The sequence below is a fragment of the Neomonachus schauinslandi genome, chromosome 10 (genome assembly GCF_002201575.2).
Source record: "Neomonachus schauinslandi chromosome 10, ASM220157v2, whole genome shotgun sequence".
Lineage (NCBI taxonomy): Eukaryota > Metazoa > Chordata > Mammalia > Carnivora > Phocidae > Neomonachus > Neomonachus schauinslandi.
This window is the reverse complement of record NC_058412.1, coordinates 81,274,392-81,295,383: the sequence shown is the minus strand read 5'-3', so window position 1 is coordinate 81,295,383 and position 20,992 is coordinate 81,274,392.

The window sequence follows — 20,992 nt, the reverse complement described above, 5'->3', positions numbered from 1 at the left end:
AAAAATTAAAAAAAAAAAAAAGACAATGCTCAAATCTTAGGAAACATGAACACGCTGTCCCCAAAGGATACATCAGAGCTGTATTCATCCTGACCTCTCGAGAAGTCTATGATTTTATTTGAAAGGAGATACATGTATTATGTTTTCCAGAACTGCAATTATAAACCTACTTTCTAAAAAGAGGATTGATTCTAGTTATGATAGAAGTGACAACTTACAGATATTCTCAGAGTTTTGTGAAAATTTTTCCTTCCTGGATTTGTGGAGCCAGGGGCTGGAAGACAGTGTCCAATCTCAGTTGAGTGAGTCCTCTTGATGAAGGAGATACCATCACAGAGGCTGAGAACATAAATAATGTGTTAATGTTTCCATTCATCGTACGTGTTGAATGGGTTATGTCATCCTTTGGCTCTAGAAAGAAACAGTCTGAGAAAGACAGAAGGATTGTTCTTTCGTTTTCGTTTGTGGGGGTTTTTTGTGGTGGTTTTTTTTTTGGTTTTGGTTTGTTTTTTCACAAACTATCAGAATTTGTTACTAAAAATTAAGATCCGATACAATTCTTATTCAGAGATAATTGGCCAACAGCTTTGTTGCCAGGGGAGGAATGGACTGATGTGCAGGTTCAAAGCTGAAGTCACCCAGGTGTGAAGGGCCAGGTCCTGAATTTGCCTGCAGAGGTTATGACCTGCCCTGGAGCCTACAGTGTGGCAGACAATATGCAGCTTTCTTACTTGCTGTGATTTAAAAAGGAGCTGAAACCAAATAAATTATTTTAATCCCTATCTCACAGTTAAAAAAAATCCAAAGTGTATCATTAGTAATAAACTATGACTTCATTAGAATCTTTCACATAACAGGATTAGAGAAGAATGTGTCAATAATTGGCAAAGGTTTGCCATTCATTAATTAACACCTTTGTATGAATACAAACTTGTTATCCTCACATATTATAGGTGAAAGATTATCATTAAAATAAGCCATGACATTTATGAGCATTTTTTAAATTCTTTTAATTTACTTTTAATAGGTTGATTCAAAGACATTTTTAAAAATCCCCATTTCTTTTCTGGGTGAAAGGTGAGTATATTTTAATGCCTATAACAATCCCTAAGGAGAGATTACATAATTTCATTTTTTATATAAAATTGCATTAATTTTAAATTTGCTTTCATTTTCTCACCTGTCTGGAGAAACCAAGCACAAATGTTAGTCTCGTTACCATGTGTCATTCAGGCTGCTTTTTACCAGAATTACTCTGGCTGACTTGCCCTCTCCAAGAGGAAACATCACTCAGAAGAAAAATTGGTCAAGTCTAATTCACTGCATAGAATTTCAGTGCTGTTTTCTAAGTTTGCCACAAGTAAACAGTTTCCATTAAAAGGTTAGTAGAAACAGAGACATGGTTTTCCCTGATAGCTAGCACTGATCTCCTTTTCATTCAAAAACTAATCAAATTACCTTTTCATATGCTCATCCCTTCTAAAATAATGCATTCTTTCATTACAAATGTATTTTGAAGGAAAAGGTATTCTTCCTCAGAAATGATTGGGGCAGGATTAAGTAGAAAGGAGAAATGACTTGCTCTGTTGATCCATTTCTAGTCAGGACAAAGTAGAGTGTCCCTCACAGAGAAGTAAAATTTGCTGTTCGTTTTATACTCTAAGAAAGGCAATAGAGAGAATAATTATGTAGTAAGATTCAAGTTACTTGTTTTGATAGATAGGATATTCTTCATTTTTTTAGAAAGATTTATTTATTTATTTGAGAGAGAGAGAGTGCACACAGGCAAATGAGGGGAGGAGCAGAGGGGGAGAATCTTCAAGCCGACTCCCAGCTAAGCAAAGGGCCTGACCCAGGACTCCATCTCATGACCCTGAGCCAGTAAAGACCGAGATCATGACCTGAGTGGAAACCGAGTCAGATGCTCAACTGACTGCGCCCTACCTAGGCGCCCCTCGTAGGTAGGTTATTCCTAAGATTCAGTTTGTTACCTTGTTTATGTGCAATTTGGCAAGACCCCACATGTGTATGTATTTGAAATAATCATTAGTCCCTCTGAAAATCTAAGTACGTGGCAAATATCCACCAATGCATTTAAGCATTGAACCTTGTTGAATTTTTTTAAATGCAGTTTCATTATCAAGCACTCCTATGATTGAAGGCATAAATACGTGAATTCATGAATCTAAATCATGGGGTACGTAAATTACTCATTTTAAGTAGCAGATTGTTTTAAAAATAAATGTATACTTTGATGAGATGTTACAAATAGTCCATATTCAAGCCATATAGGTCTTTAAGGCACATTTCTCAGTGAAAATAATTTAAATCATTTATGAGTATGAATGTAAGCTGGTGTGAGAACATAGCTTATAAATATATGCATATTTGTGCATTTGTAGAAAAACTCTCCATGGCCTCGATCAGATTACACTGACAGAATGCCCACCTAATCTCTTCTACTAAACGATCTGGTAATTTTGTGTATGCATTTCTCACTCTATTTTATGCTGTTCTTTTTTATTAATCAAAATAACGAGATAGGGAATTAAGGAACTGCTGACTCATTTTTAAAAAGTAATTTAGGGGTGCCTGGGTGGCTCAGTCGTTAAGCGTCTGCCTTCGGCTCAGGTCATGGTCCCAGGGTCCTGGGATCGAGCTCCGCATCGGGCTCCCTGCCCAGCCGGAAGCCTGCTTCTCCCTCTCCTGCTCCCCCTGCTTGTGTTCCCTCTCTCCCTGTGTCTCTCTCTGTCAAATAAATAAATAAAATCTTAAAAAATAAAAAAAGTAAAAAAATAAAAAGCAATTTAATTCTACTTCGGGAGGAATTTGTCATCCTTGAGATATTAACTCTTTCAAAACTTTCTAATCCGTATTTGACAACACAGATACTTCATACATGCTAACCAAATGCCCTGAACTATATTCACGACTTTTTGGATTTCGATTTCTATTTCTATTTCTGTGACAAACCCATGTCAAGCCATACAATCATGACTTTTACTTGGAGAAATTAAAAACAGTAAAGTTAATATAGGTTTGAAACTTTGATTTATACTAGAAATGTTTCCTTATATATTTAGTTTATTAGGAAAATAGTTAAAAGAAAGTTTAGAAGATGTCTTACAAGAATTTTTGATGACTTTATTTTCATTTTCTCATTTTTTATCAAGTTTTACCAATACCTCTGGTTTGAGTGTATATTTGCGAACATGTGCTACATTTTGATTTTGTATTCCATATCATAACAAAACATTATGTTCTATAAACATTATATATTATACATAGCATTATGTTCTATATGTTATGTATTATGGATAAAGTATTATCTACAAATATATATAGTTATGTCTATTTAATTACATATAATGACTTGTGCTCCAAAATAAAATGTGAATCTTCAAGACTAACTAGGTAAAAATATGTATTACAAATTACATAGTAGCACAGAGGATGGCCTAGGAAATAATTTGAAAGGGCAGGCTTAAATATCCATGGCATCTCTAATTTTACCAACTTTAGAAATATATAAAATCTAAAGTTCTAACAGTTCTGAAATATTGCTGTGTCATTAGTTAACATAAGTGTTCAAAATTCAGTTGTTGTTGTTTTTCTTCCTTGAAGTATAATTGACATCCAACATCGTATTAGTTTCAGGTATACGACGTATTGATTTGTTATTTGGATACACTGAAATAACCACCACGATAAGTCTACTTACCATCTGTCACCATACAGAGTTACAAAAACTGTGTGTGTGATGTGAACTTTTAAGATTTCCTCTCTCAGCAACTCTCAGATATACAATACAATATTATTGACTAGAGTCGCCATGCTGTACAAGACATCCTCATGACATTTATCTTACAACTGGAGGTTTGTACCTCTGGAACCCTTTCATCCGCCCTGTACCTGACTCCCTCTGACAGCATCTATTCTCTGTATCTGTGAGTCTTGTTTTGTTCTGTTTTATTGGTTCATCTGTTTTGTTTTTTGAAATTCCATATGTACGTGAAGTCATATTACCATATGATTGCCTTTCTCAGTCTGACCTATTTTACTTGGCATAATACCCTCATGGTCCACCCATGTTGTCACAAATGGCAAGATTTCATTATATTTTCATGACTGAGTGGTATTCCATTATATATACCACATCTTCTTTATCTTTTCATCCATCGATGGACAATTAATTTGCTTCCATATCTTGGCTATTGTAAATAATGCTGTGATGAATATAGTGGTGCATATATATTTTTGAATTAGTGATTTCATTTTCCTTAGCTAAATAGCCAGAAGTGGATTTGCTGGATCATATGGGAGTTTTATTTTTAATTTTTTTGAGGAAGCTCTATACTGTTTTCCACAGTGGCTGCACCAGTTTGCATTCCCACCAACAGCACACAAGGGTTCCTTTTTCTCCTCATCCTCACCAACACTTGTTGTTTCTTGTGGTTTTGATTTTAGCCATTCTGACAGATGTGAGGCTTTAATTTGCATTTGCCTGATGATGACTGATGAGCATCTTTCCATTGTGCCTGTTAGCTGTCTATATAACTTCTTTGGAAAAAATGTCTCTTCAAATTCTTTGCCCATTTTAAAATTGGATTGTTTTGTTGTTGTCATTGTTGTAGTTGAGCTGGAGGAGTTCTTTGTATATTTTAGATGAAGGATTTGCAAACAGTTCTCCCATTCGGTGGGTTGCCTTTTAATTTGTTGATGGTTTTCTTCTCTGTGCAGTTGTTTAGTTTGATGCAATCTCATTGTTTATTTTTGCTTTTACTGTCATTGTCTTTGGAGTCAGATCCAAAAAAAACCATTGCGCAGAGCAATGTCAATAAGCATACCATCAACATTTTCCTCTAGGAGTATTTTGGCTTCTGGTTCTACCTTCAAGTTTTTAATCCATTTCACATTTATTTTTGTGTATGGTGTAGATAGATAGTGGTCCAGTTTCATTCTTTTGTATGTGGCTGTCCAATTTATCCAAAACCACTTATTGAAGAGACCGTCCTTTCCCCATGGTATATTCTTGCCTCCTTTGTCATAAATTAATTGACCATATATGCTTGGATTTATTTCTTGTCTTTCTATTCTGATCCATTGATCTATGTGGCTGTTTTTATGCCAGTACCATACTGTTTTGATTACTATAGCTTTGTAATATAGTTTGAAATCAGGCAGCATGATGCCTCCAGCTTTGCTCTTTCTCAAGATTGATTGGTTGGGCTATTCAGGATCTTTTGTGGTTCCATACAAATTTTAGGATTGTTTGTTCTATTTCTGTGAAAAAAAAGCCACTGGAATTTTGATAGGGAATGCATTGAGTCTATAGATTGCTTTGAGTACTATGGACATTTTTACAATATTAATTCTTCTAATTCATGAGCATAGAATATCATTTCATTTATTAGTGTCTTCTTCAATTTCTTTCAATGTCTTACAGTTTTCAGAGTACAGGTCTTTCACCTCCTTGGTAAATTTATTCCTAGGTATTTTATTCTTGTCAATAGGATTTTTTTCTTAATTTCTCTTTCTGATAGTTTGTTGTTAGTGTATAGAAATGCAACAGATTTGGGGTGAGAATCATTATGCCTGTGCTTCTCATGATATATATTTTACTTACATTTCTCTGTGTATGTGCTTATATTCCAATATATGTGAACCTGCCCAGTGTATTTTTCAGTTCAGTTACTATATTCTTCAGTTCTGTGACTTCTGTTTGATACTTTCTCTTATTTTCTCTTTGTTGAAGTTCTCTGTGTGTTCATCAATTCTTTGCCAGAGTTTGATATGCATCTTTATGACCATCACCTTTTTTTAAAAGATTTTATTTATTTATTTATTTTGAGAGAGAGAGAGAGTGAGAGAGCAGCCAAGGTAAAGAGAGAGGAAGAGAATATCAAGTAGACTCCACACTGAGTGCTGAGTCCAACTCAGGGCTTGATCCCACGACCCTGAGATCATGACGCAAGTGGAAACCAAGGGTCGGATGCCTAACCAACTGCGCCACCCAGGCGCCCCATGACCATCACTTTGAACTCTTTATCAGGTAAATTACTTATTTCTGTTTCATTGAAGTTTTTTTTTTTTTTTTTTCGGGGGTTTAATCTTGTTCTTTTATTTGGAACATATTCCTCAATTTCAGGCGCCCCTATGACCATCATTTTGAACTCTTTATCAGGTAAATTACTTATCTCTGTTTCATTGAAGTTTTTTTTTTTTCGGGGGTTTAACCTTGTTCTTTTATTTGGAACATATTCCTCAATTTCAGGCGCCCCTATGACCATCACTTTGAACTCTTTATCAGGTAAATTACTTATCTTTGTTTCATTAAAGTTTTTTTTCCCCCAAGGGTTTAATCTTGTCCTTTTATCTGGAATATATTCCTCAATTTCCTCATCTTGATTGACTCTCCATGTTTGTTTCTATACATTCAGTGAAACAGCTCTCTACTAATCTTGTAGGGGTAGCTCTATTAGGTGATGAATCTTATTGTTTAAACTTGCCCCAGTTCTTGGTTGTCTCTCAAACTGCCTCTTGAATTGTTTCAGACCTATGGGGTCCAAAAACAAAATCCTTCCAGGCCACCAGAGCCCAGCACTCAAGGGGCATCTTCTGTGTGGGCTGTGTGCACTGGCTGGTTTTGGGGGTTGTGAGGGAAGGGGAGCACCTGTCCACTGCCTCTGGTAAGGCTACAGGAGCATAGACAGGGGGTAGAGATTGGGGCACCCTCTTACCACCTCTTGCAGGGCCACAGTATTGGCATGGGGGGGGCACTAGCAGGGTCGAGTGAGAATGCAAAACTGGCTCCCACCAGCACCAGTGCTAGGAAGGTAGAGAATGTAAGCATGGCACTTGTCACTGCCTCTGTCCCTGGAGAGAGGCTCAGTAACCTTTGGCCCCTCTGACAGATGCTTAAAAATTGTAAATGAATCTTCTTCACATATGGTCTAGGCTCTTTTTTAAACTACTACTTTTGTACTGGATCCCACGGTGAGTGAGCTTGTGAGGAGCCCTTAATAGAAGATTTTCTATTCCCTATAACCCTGTGGTTCTCCTGGATGTAAGTCCTTTTGTTTTTCAAAGCCAGATGTTTTGGGGACTTGTTTCTCCAGTGCAGGTCTCAAGGGTTGAGGTGCCTGAGGTAGGACACAAACCCCTCGCTCCTCAGGAAGAGGCTCATATTTGTGAGACCTCTCCAAATGGTGCTTTCCATGCCAGGGGTGGGGTTTTTGATGAGACTACATCTCTGTCTCCCCTACTCATCTTGATGTGGCCTTTTTATCCTTCCTAGTAGAGAAGTTATTCAGCTAGTTCTCAAGTTCTTTTCAGAGGGAATTGTTCTGTATGCAGCTATTGATTTGTTGTGTCTGTGGGGGAGGTGAGTTCAGGATCTTCCCGTGCCATCATCTTAAACTGCCTCCCCCACAATTTCATTTTGAAGTGAACATGGATTACACATTTCTTAAAGTTTTCAAAAACTTATCAATTTCTGTCATATTCTAGTGGATCTGTTCCTTATTTTGTAAAAGTCAATACGGTCTTTGAAAATAAAGAATATTACAGCTTTAAAAATAGTTTGCAGGTTTTTTTCTTTGAAGAGGCAAGATGAGTCATTTGCCTGAAAAAATAAAATGATAGTGAAGACATATGTGCTTATATTAATACTAATTTTATTTATTAATTCAACTACAGCTGTGTTGAACTAGTTCATCACTTTATTGGTAATTTGGCAATTTATTATGCAGTATTAAAAACTTCTTCATTATTCAATGGTCATAGTAAAGAAATAAGTACAAGTTGGTGAGAATTTTTTGAACTAAATATTCCTTCTAAATCATTAGATTAGCCAACTGCAACTCGGAATTTTTGGCAAAGGATCTAGGATCAATATCAATTAAGTAAGTATCTGATTTTTTTAAAAATCTCATATTTTAAATACAGTCTAAGAAGCACCTACTGGGAGTTTATAAATTAGCACGAGTTTAAAGTGTCCAAACATAAGTCAGTACTTGAATGACGGCAAGAAACAAATGTTAATACTCCTCGAGGCTTTGGGATGAGAATCGTTATGCCTATGTTGCACATAATATATATTTTATTTACATTTCTCTGCTACGTGTGCTTATACTCCAACATGTGTGATTTTTTGCACCAAGGTGTGATATCCTGGTATGAACATCCCAGGTATTCATGCACTGCTAAAGCAATCTTAGTGCTTCAGATACTCAGAAATTCACCATTCTGACTGTAACTCTACTTCTTTGCTTTCCAGTCTCTTTTCTTTGAGGGTTAGGGTAAAAGAGGTTCACTAATCTTTTAGCATTGTATCTGTAAAAAGTGCTAATAATATCCTCCATACTACTATGAGAATCAAAGTAGGTAATGTATGTTCAGTAAGTTTTCTGCTAAAAAAATACTCTAAAAATGCCATATATTAAGGCTTTAATAAGCATTGTTTATTAATGAACATATCTAACCTTTAAAAATACATTTGTATTTTCAGATTGTTCTGTTTTGCAGGGTAGAATTTCCTTAAATCTACTAACTCTGTATAAAATGATTGTTCTAAAATTGTTTCTTCAAAAAATTGTTTTTAATCTTAGCAGATCATTGATCAAAAATCTTCAGGCAAAATCTGGAGTGACTATTTTACGGAATGTAAAAGATCACCCATTAAACTTACTTTATTGGAAATAAATTCATTATAAATATAAATACAAAATGTCAATATAAAATATACCACATATGAAATCAATCAAACAATATCTTAAATCCAAGTAAATACTGACCTAACTGAAAACTTCTTGGTAGACCATACACTCACTATAATAATACTTCTGCTTAGAACATTTTGAAACCCCTATGTTTTTGGAAGTAGCTTTATACTTCATTTGTGAGTCCCCTATTTTATAGTTGTACTATATTTTTGATCCAGAAGGGAATCAGTTAGCCTGGTTATTAAATTTATTTATCAAGATCAAATGACATTTTATTGCTTAAAATGAATTTTAAATGAATCTAACACGTACTCAAAAATACATTTGCTATCAATGATAATATTTTAAAGAACACACGAGTAACTTCCAAAGAAAATTTCTAAGACTTGTTTGAACAATGGCACAAGATTTGGAAAAAATGTAAAGTCCTGAGGTGCCAGGCCAAACAGAGACATATGGGCACTATGGAAAGTCTAACAGTAATTTTAAATAATTCTTCAGTATTTTATTTAGAAGAGGTACTTAACACTGCATAGGGAATGCCCATTAGATTCCTCACCTTAATGTGGTACGTCTACTGATCAAAAGAAAGTTCTATGGTAAACAGAACCAGTCCTCCTCTGATGACAGTTGGTAGCCAATTTATTGGGCCAGATCATGGGTTCTGTGATATCTCACTATCCTCTCCCATTCCAAGAGGCTGTTCTTTCCAACTCTGGCAATCCCATGTGATAATATACATATGAGGTTTCTGGCAAACACAATTTTCTCTATCCTGTTACATTTTCTGGGGTGTTTCATTATCCCATGTAGTGGTCTCCAGTTTATATGCTCTTTTTTCACTACTGGTTGAATATATGAATTCTGATATGTCACACACAACTGGTCATGTTGCTTTCTTTTCCATAGTCACATTTTATAGTTCCAAAAGTTTTACCATACTCAACTCAGGGGTCATTAAGGGGATATTCCAAGTGGTGAATATGCCCCTCTGACCTTTGGAAATAGATATTATTCTGTGCTCCCCTTTATTACCCAAACAGTGGCCTCAGATGGAACCGAAATTAACTAGAAGCTGTAGGAATAACAATGCTGACCTAACAAACAATGAATTTGTTTTGGTTAAGTAGATCCCAAAAATATATCCAATGAATGACTTAAAAACATCCACTTCCTTTATGACTATCTGTTGCTAAAAGCTATTTTTTTTTTTTTTAAAGATTTTATTTATTTATTCATGAGAGACAGAGAGAGAGACAGAGGCAGAGGGAGAAGCAGGCTCCCCGCGGAGCAGGGAGCCCGATGCGGGACTCGATCCCAGGACCCTGGGATCACGACCTGAGCCGAAGGCAGACACTTAACCGACTGAGCCACCCAGGCGTCCCAGCTAAAAGCTATTTTTTAAATGATAGTACATATAGTTACAGGAAAATCATGTGCCCAAGAGAATGTAATTTCTGTAAGATCATGTACATTAGAGCTCAGTAAATATTTGTTGAATGAAGGCAAATATGAGCTGAGAGAATTCTGGGAATGTTTGGTCTAATTGTAAGATTATGCTTTGAAATGACAGGTAGAAGTTACTAATCTAGCAGATAATGTACTTAGTTAGACTGAATTTTTTTCAAAGTGAAGGTAAAAAGAAGTAGAAATGAGCATGGTCCTTGGGGAAACTACTTAAGAGGCTATTAAACTATCAATTATCTCAAGAAATAGTAGAAACAAATATGAATATCATTAATAAATCATGTTGTTGCCAACATTCAGAATATTGAATTTAAGAAAAGGATATTTTATAAAAGGCTTGAAAACTCCTTTTGCATTTTAAAGCTTTTCCAAATGTATTTAGGCAAAAATCAAAGCAAAACAAAATTGTATTGTGTCTTTCAAACTGATGGTTGAGATGTCTCTTGTCTTTTGTACAAATTTCTATCTTGTCCATAGTAAGCGTATTGACACTAAATTATGATACATAAAATAGTTTTATGAATGAATAAGATTAAATAAAAAATGAGTTAAGAAATATAATTCAGTAGAATGTTCTTGATACAATCAAGTAGGAATATCTCATAACCTTTAGGTAAATATTTTCTACTAGAAATAAATTATATTTAATCATGTTGTTGAATAAGTAACATTAAGTTAGAGTATAAAGATATGGAATTTGATTCTTAGAATACATGTCTGGTTCCCCAGAGAAGGTAGAAAGAATGACTTGCCTTAATTGCTTCTCTTTCATCTTTAGCAAACCTAAATCAGGTTAGAGGTAAGAAACTACTTAGTTTTTGTAATTAAACAATCTCAACAGTTTGAAAATTGTACTAAATATTGTTCTGCAATTTCTACCAATACCAGATTCAGTCCAAACCTCAGGATCAATAGGCATAGCTCAAGATCCAAACATTACTCATGGGGACCAATGAACAACTTCTTCATTTCTTGCCCATTATAGGCAAGACTAGGCTTTGGAGGTGTACCTGTCTTTATAGAATATAAGTACTCCAAGTGTATCATCTGACAAACAGCATTTAGAATGCTAAAGGATAAAAGCAGGTGTTTCTAATCTCTCAACTTTGAAAAAGATGTTGAAAATCTGAGTTACAGGATGAGAACCCATGACCTTTGGTTTGGCAGTGAAGATCACTCTTCAGGTGGAAGTGAGCAACAAGGAGTTGAGAGATACTACCATGTAGTTAACTAAATAAGTGCTACAAAAGTGATATTTGATTCTGTAAGTTAGAAGTGAAATAATGCTTGCTGAAGTTAAAGAATGGAAGTTATTTATTTCTTAGTATGTTCAAAACTCAAGATCTGCTAAAAAGATTACTTTTAGCCTACAGTTTTAAAAAAGCTCTTAATACCAAGCACAAATGTATTAGAATAAGAAACTAAAAAAAAAAAAAGAATACTGCAAAATATGATGAAAAAATTGCACCTTCTAAAACCAAGGTTTTATCCATTATCAATATTCTAGTGTAGATAAAATATATTATTTCTTGAAGGGATGACAGAGTGTTTACAATTCAGCTACAATGCAAGAATTTTTGTGTTCAGTGCAGACTTGAAAACACATCACTAATCCATTGTCTTCTTATGCCATCATTCTAAGACCTTGACCACATGATGCTTTTCAAATGGCCAACATCTACAATGTTGTGATCTGCCAAATAGCAAATCAACCTTTATAATTAAAGTTGACAAGCTGACAAGAAAAATGAGTGTATACTTGTATATATATATGAATTTTTATGTCACATTGCCGTCTGTACACTTATTTGCTTTTCATCGATAGCCGAAGGCTCATTTCTCTGCACCAGAAGCATGTTATATTCCAAGGTCTTCAGACAGCTCCCCTTCGCCCTAGTGAGTCCGTTGATTAATTTTGGATACTCTTTTTAATTAACACCCCAAAGGAGATCTAGATTATCTAGCCCATAGTCCATGAAAAACAAGTGACTCTGAAGAATAATGACCCAGGGAGACAGGCACACTCTCTTCAAATGATGTTATAAGAACATTCAGTCTTTCACAAGTCAAAATCACGTCAGGCAATGCCTAGGGAGGACATAGGCCTTTAATCAGGGCAAAAATAGAGGTTTATATCAGTCTAATTTAATTTTCTTTTTGACAGGGAGAGAAGTGATAGATGCCCCTTGACAGATGAAACATGGTGCCCCAATACAGTCATGGTTGCCATTGGCCTTGATTAGTAACTGCTCCCATTTTGACCTCCAGGCAGAAGAGTTGGTGAATGACAGAAAAGAGTGAAGCAATTAAAAGAGTAGGATGAAGTAGAAAACTAGCTAATTGTACCCAAATCTGTGAAACCTAATCATAGAACCAAGAAATATGATGCTGATGGCAGCTTTCATAAGTATGTCTAAAGACATTAACCCAGCACGTGTGAAGATTACAATGGAACAACTCTGACAATACTAGTGCCACACAGAAAGTTACAGTCCATATCTTTAGAAAACCTTTTCTGAGGAGCGATTCTGTGGTAAGCCAACTGTTGCATCTGTTGGAGATGACGGGAAATACAATCTCTTTAATTTCTAGGCCACATCGCGAACAGGTGCCAAAAAAAACTATCGTGACTTCTTAAGCAAAAAAAGCTTTTTAGTGAATCAGACTAACCCAGGTACCCAGTAAAAAACAAAAGCCAAAAAACAGAACCCTAAAATAAATACAGTGTCTTAACTATGGTTTTCACTCTATTTCATTCTAGACCACTTGACTTTGTATAGCATAGTTAAGGAGCATTTTCGAAGCTGAGTCATCTAATTGCTACTCTTCTGCTGGTTGTACTCAGCACTCAGCAGCTCCACATTTAGAAAAGCATATGCCATTCTATCTGTTCCTCTTCAGGGGGAAAAAAATATCTTCCAGTTGATACTATGGATTCCATTTTTACCCTTACCAACAAAATGCTGAAGTTGTTTCTTCCTCATCGTTTTGATGTTTAAAACCTCTAACCTGCAAAAGTCTGTTATGTAGTCTAACACTTTGCCGTGATGAAATGTGGATGCTTTTTATTGCTTTTCTTAATCTAAAATAAGAATGAGTGGCCATAACTTAAACAGCTAAGCATGTTACCACTTCAAGGCACCAAGTCTTAAAAGAAGAAAAGTAGTTGTATGTAAAGTTATTCTTCAATTTGAAACATGAATGTCTACTTTCACGGTATTCATTCATTCATTCATTCATTCATTCAATCAGTCAGTCAGTTAGGCAGCAAACATTTATTGAGTGCCTTCTATGGATCGAATGCTGCAAAAAGTACCGCGCCAATACAGTGAATTTGGTAGCTCCCCAGATGGCTCCAAATTCCCATTTTCCTCTCTGCACAATGCTCTTTGCAATTTGATCTTGCTACTGTTTTCGTAAAATGGTGGAGTCTATTTCTCCACCCCTTAAATCTGGACTGTATGACTTTGGCCAATGCGCTTTTAGAAATTATGAAACAAACAGCCTTGAAAAGCACTTTCCCTGGTACTTGGAAAGGGAAAGCCTGGAACACCAAAGTTTGAGTGATGATAGAGGAAAGAATTAATAAGCAAAAGAGACGGAGACCGAGAGATCAGTCACACTGCTGTATTAATGAAGTTACATTCATATGAAGACTTTGATATGGATGGATATAGTCATGTTATGACTATCATTATGACTCCATATAATTGAATTATTATTAATGAACAATTATTAACAAATATACTAGAATTCCCTAATGCTTTCCAAGTTTTCAGCTGTGGAGTGCTTTCTTATACTCCACATGACTACTGCAAATTATTTTGAAAATATCTTTTGGTAGTTTCATATTCACTGCATAATCTATCTAAGGGAGTCTAACACATTATTAATGCTACTGGCTTCAGCAGAAATTGTGTTGTCTAAATTGATCTCTCACCTATCTCAATCATGATACATTTTCAAAATAATAAATATATTAATCAAAGAATATGCTATCTTTGAATCTCCACAAAATCCTGTGTTATGGGGCACCTGGGTGGCTAAGTCGTTAAGCGTCTGCCTTCAGCTTAGGTCATGATCCTGGGGTCCTGGGATTGAGCCCCGCGTCAGGCTCCCTGCTCAGCAGGAAGCCTGCTTCTCCCTCTCCCACTCCCCCTGCTTGTGTTCCCTCTCTCCCTGTGTCTCTGTCAAATAAATAAAATCTTTAAAAAAAAAAAAGTACTGTGTTATAACTTTAGTACTTATTTTCTAAGAATATTTAATAAATGTGGTAGAGGTCATTAAACAGTATGGAAAAAAAGGTAGCCAATTATAGGAAATTCCAATGATAAAAGATGAAATTTGATCCCTACCACACAACCTATACAATTCTAGTTAGACTACAGTTCTCACCATAAAAAATAAGACAATACATATTCTGGCAGTTGCATCGGACACTGTCTTTAAGACCTTGGAGTTCTAACAAGGCACAAAAAGCAATAACCATAAATAAAATGACTTCTAAATTATATTAAATTAAAGCTAAAACTTTTCTCCCCTGGTACATTTGTTGTCTGAGTAGTATACTCTTTGGTTATTTACCTCAAATTTGTTGCAAGGGTGATTCATTCACTGAAATCTAGTACATTCCCTAATATTTTTCTTTCTCCCTAAAAGGTGTCAGCTGGGTAAAAATATTCTTATGTCACATCTTCATCCTTCTTCATTCATTAGATTGTCCTCTGATACCTTCCAGCGTCGCATACAGAAAGTCTAATAATAAACTTGGTTTTTATGACTAATACTTCTTTATATTTTTGTTGAGTGTTCTGATTTATTTCTTACATTTTATGCCCCATACCATTAATTTAGGTCAAGAGTCACCCATCCACTCCTTCCATTCATTATTGATTTTTGTAGTAGGAAAGCCATATTTTTTAATTCTTAAAAAGTCTCCCTTGTGCTACACTTGAATTTCCTTAGAACTCTTAATATATATATATATTTTTAAAATCCAAGTATTCTTTTGTCAACTCTTTCAGACTAATCTTGTTCTCTGCGAATGCTGTGTCTTATTGCATGGCTTGTATGTTTTTGTTTGTTTTGTTTTGCTTATGAGGGAGCAAGTCAGGTTATTGGAATATTTAGCTGAGGCAATCCGGCAGGCGAAAGGAGCCAGAGGCCCTCCCAGGTAGGAGTTCCAGCTGTCTAAAGAGGCCCCATGGAAAGCATCCCTGTTTCTGGTTTCCCCACTCCTTCCCAGGCTCAGGGATAGATATGCACAAAATGTTTCTCTTGTGCCTAATAGCCACACTTTTCTTCCCTTCGAAACACCTCCAAATAAAAAGGTGCCCACTCAGCATGCAACTCAATGCAACTCTCCCTTGTAGAAGTGGAAATACACTCATCTTCTCCTCAAAGGAAATCATCGATGTGTTGTCAGTTAATCACCATCTAGCTCCAAACCCAGGATTCCTGATGATGTCTATTCGTCCTACTGGGTGGGAATCAGGTCTTGGTGTTCTGTGATGTTTGGAAAAAAATTAAATAATTTAACTACCCCCAATCCACCCATGTTGGGGAAGTGAGAGAAACCACAAGTTATATATATATACATAATTTATATATAATATTTGATTAATATATAATAAGAGAATATATATCTTTATTTCATGTATTTATAAATATATTATATATTATTGTATATAACCCAAAAGAAGGGAAATACAGATAGAAACCAAACTCTTTGTTTCCCATATGGTCATGGTTGGCACATATATGACTTCCTTCGTTCATTACCAACCTCATTTTACATTTTACCAGCACATAGTTGGTTAGAGTTCTTTACCCCACTGGGGTGATCCACAGTTTCGTTTCTGAGGTATGTGACTGTTTAGTGGTACTTCTGAGAAAGGATCACCATCCTCTTCCATTAACTTCCTCTCTGAATGGTGTTACCACAAGGGCAGTCCCAGGCGCTCAACTGTGCTCCATCCCCAGGACATCATACCCCACTGCATAGCAGCAGCCCTAGCTCCTCACTGATCACTCAGCCCTCCAGAGCTCCCATCTCTGCCATCACGGCCAACTGGGCAAATACTATACAGGCTGTGGAACGAGGCTGTCTGACACTCACCCACAGCTGAGCTACCATGCCCACTGACACCAAGGAGACTCTTCTGCTGTGGAAGCCTTTTTGAACATTCACATCAGACACAAATATTCTCGAACCTTTGGAATCTGTTCCTAGATTCCTATCCACATACCCCTTTATTGTCAACCCCTAACATTGTTCCTTCCAAATCCCTCACCATCGGTCCAAACAATTTGCCACAATTTGTGAATTAGTATAGATTCATACTTCAGTTCTCTTCTTACAGAATAACATAAACAATTTGAAGTTCTGCCCATGGGGAGGATTTCCATTCGGCACTGTTTTTCACATATGAATGGAGTTATAACACCCCTAAGCCCTCTTCTCAGTGATGCCAGCCCGTTTCTCATGTTGGATTTTTTTTCTCAGTCCTAGAAAGGATTTTTGATGAGTCTATAGGTGTGCACTGGAGGAGGGTGGTAGGGAAGCAAGAGTGGGCACAATCGGAATATGATCCAATGGCTCATGCATCCTTCATGGGCATGACTGGCCCCAGCCTCATCCACTCTATGACATTTCATCCACTGGATGATTTCATGCTCCCTGGCATGCCAGATCTTATGTCAATATCAATCCAGTTAACTCCCTGTTCTTGATGGACAGCATGGTTGGCAATGGGCCTTGTCATTTTCCACCAAGACATAGTAACAAACCAAGAACCACTTCTCCGAAGGAAATGCCGACTCTACATCTAGGGACGTCCATTGGGAATCTACTGTCAGGACTTGGCAAAGTCTCCAGATGCCCTCCAGACCTGCAACGCAGGCTTTGTAACCTAATGAAGTTGTGGTCAAAAGAAATGATGCTGCATGATTTCAACTTGAATAAACTTCAACATTTCAGGTGGTTTTTTTACACAAATTTCCTCTCTTCTGGCAACATAAGCTAGGGGACATTCGAGTTAGTTCGCCACAGCAGAGCTACAGCTGAGATTTTTCAGCACTTGCTGCTGTAAGACCAAAACATCTAAATTGATTTCAAGCTAAAGATCATTTATTCATCCAAGACCACGCCCCAGTTTGCAAATGCAGCTTCCACCACACAATGGCAGCCTTCCCATTGAAATGTTCATTTGAGCAGAATAAAATTTGATTTGGGTTCATTTGCATAGTGTGAGCTAATTTCAAAATCTCCCAGAAAAAAGCCAATACATTGTTCATGGAAGACACAACTAAAGATTATTTTAATAATCTGAAGGTGAAGGGAATCAATTTCCAGATATAAAAGCTGGTATAATAAAGTGTGTTGATTTCACTTTTGGGGGAGAGAGTTTAATATGATTGTTAAAGAGTCCCATGTCCCTAAAAGGTGAAGAATCATGGATCTGATGAATAACAAATTTTTCAGACATTTTAAGCAACAGTATCTGCCACACTGCCTCACTTCAGGTCTTTTATTATTTTTAATTTTTATTTATTTTTTAAAGACTTATTTATTTATTTTAGAGAGAGAAAGAGAGAGAGCGAGAGCAAGGAGGGGCAGAGGGAAAGGGAGAGAGAAACTTCAGCAGACTCCATGCTGAGCGCAGAGCCCAAGGCGGGCCTCCATCTCAAAACCCTGAGATCATGACCTGATCCCCTATTATTTCTTACATTATGTTTTCTGAGTGTTTATATGTTGTTCTTACCTCATTTATAGGTACAGTTAATCTGTTTTAAATAAAGGAAAACTTCAAAAGTCAAATGGAACATTTTACCACTTAAATTAGGGATTAAAGAGACGCGTGATAACATGATAAGGTGATCATTGAAAGTTCAGATTTGATCAAATGAACATATTTTGTGTGTCTCTTACTTGGTACAAATGTAGCCATTTCTCAGTATGCCAGTTACGTCAATATTTTGCATGGGCCACAGTCATTGTTAAGTGTGATCACAACAAAATCTTTTAGAACATTTAATAACTTAACACTGATTTCATTGTGTTATCCACAATTCTTGCTACTGCAGATGAAAAGTTGATTGTATTTCACATAGCAATTCACTGAGTTGAAGCTAAAATAGGATTTGGCTCGGCCTCCAGTTAAGCAAAGTCCCAGCCAGCAGAGATGCTGATGCTAAATGCTTTGGGGTGATGTTCATGGGAATGGATCTACAATGCAAAGTCTAAGCAACACTGTCGTTGATGAGTCCAGTAAACCTAGAAAAGTTGCTGGAATGACAGAATAGGTTTGTTTTTATGCTGAGTGACTGTTGTTGGTTATGTTTTTGGTAATGGGCTTTCTGCTGAAGCTTACATTTAACTCAGCAGCATCCTCATTCAGGGGATCTTATGGAGGTTATCTATTCCTGAGCAATTCATTAAAGGAACATAGAAAAGCAGGACCTCCCCCAGCCCACCACCACCCAGGCTGGGACTCCCTTGAAATCTACAACTTTTGAATGCCTCTTTATTCTCAATCCGTTGATATTCTTGGCCCATATCTTTCCATCATTCAGATACTGGAGAGTACTGTAACCAGATGCAAAGTGATACTTCCTAACAAGACTTTGGCTAAGCATTATATTTAAGATACCACAGTGCTACTTACTGTGCTAAAACAGAGGACCCTTTTACAACTTCAAAAGTTCCTTTCACACACACACACACACACACACACACACACACAGGCACGCACACACACACATCTTAATATATTATATGCAGCCTTGGCCACAGTAGAATATTAAACCATGTTTTCTGTCAATGTGATATAAAGAAACAAGAGGCCTCATGTAATTTGGATTTTTTCAGGTGTCCAATTTCAATCAAATGTACTGTTGTGAAACTAAGCCAGTAAATCTATATGGCTGGTCCATTTGGGGACTTGGTCTGCTATCTTTAGTCTGTGACAATTTCTGGTTTCCATTCCTTGTTCAGGGATGATAACAGTGTGATTTACAGGTATAACTAACAAATGAGATCAATTAAAATGTCTAAAAGTGGCACCTGTCTGAGTATAGGGTTGCACTAAATAAATTCCCACAGCTTTGTTTCCTGTCGCCCCCACCATTTGCAAGGCTTCTCCACATGCAAAGTAACAATGAAGGGTTGTTTCCTAATGGGCATGAACCAAGAAAGCCGGCCTTATTCTATGGCCTAGATATATGATTATTATCACTGCCTGGAAACAACAGGTGTATTTTCCAACTCCATTCACAAATGATCCCCGTGTTTCATAGCATTCATTAATATAGCTTCTTGAATTGCCCAATTTGTTACAAATTTGTACTGTCAGCTGCCTTTGTGATTGAATTGAATTTGTAATGAAATAGAAACTACCTTTCATTTGTGTACATTATTGAATACTTTGATCATTACAAGACAAACTTGATACTTTTCAAAGATCTTAGGTCATGGACAAGGGGAAAATGGTTACTTCTGAGGATAAAAGTCACAATTAGACAAAGCACTCCAGAACATTTTTACATGTCTTTTACTAAAGCTTTGTAAAATAAACAAATTCATACATCAGCAAATATTATGATCATAAAGCATTATATTAAATAGTATGCAGAAACTAATATACTGTTATATTCTTATTCTTAGGTTTGATTACAATTGAAATTTTGAGTTGAACTTTGTAAACATGTCTTTCGCTTATGTTGTCATCTAGGGACAACATGAGTTAAATTGCACACTGAAAGATTAAAATTTCTATTCTGTGACATATCTCTGAAGTTATAAATTGTATTTATGAAATAAATTAATATTATTCATATACTTGAAACTATAACTTAATGGATTCTCACAAGCTAACCAGAGTTCCCATTCCTAAGTGACATAAGTCCCCAAATTAGCATACACTAGAGAATATGCGTAGAAAAATTTTGCCTACTAAAACACTGCAACTCTCTACCTCAAACACCTAAGCATCTTACAAATAAGATGGCAACACAGGCCCATTTTCCTGGGATGGCCCGTGGTTAATGCCTGTCATTCATGAATATTTTTAAACAGACCCCTTTCATCCACACAAGTGGATTTGAACAACTAATCATACAGACACCCAACTCCTAAGGCTAACAAAATAACACTGTAAATGTTAGTTACATCTCATTTAAGAAAAATAATAATCACAGTTATAAAAACATAATTAAAGGCACTCATCCAAATAAGCCAGAGTTAGATTCAAGTGATTCGTTTTTCTATAAGACAGCCAGAGCACCCTCAGCTGTATATTCTGTGGCTTCAGAGATGCTAGGTATGATATGATTCTTATATATGTTCAACTGGTTTAGTCCTTCAAAAATAGTTACACAGAATTGCCATTTAATTATCACCAACCCCCACAAACAGTACTATGCCATATCTTATTCTGCAACAAAGAATAAAATGCATTGGAAGGAAATCTAATTATACCTTATCTCTTAGACCATTTCTCTCCTACCGGTTGCAGACTCTAGGATTCAAACTACAAAATCAAAGCTACTCTAATCATTTCTAGCATGAAGAGTGGAATCAACAAAGTTTATATCACAAAGAAAGAAAATGCTCACACATTTAACTATTTGAAAACACAGGCCACTGATGTTATTCACTAGGACAGTCATATACATGTAGGGAAGAGTGCTCATCTGGGGGCAGTATTTAAAATCTTATTATATCTCTTTCTATATAGATAAGATATGTAAGAGATATACATCTATATGTAAGATATAGATATATTTTTAAATTCTCCCCATTA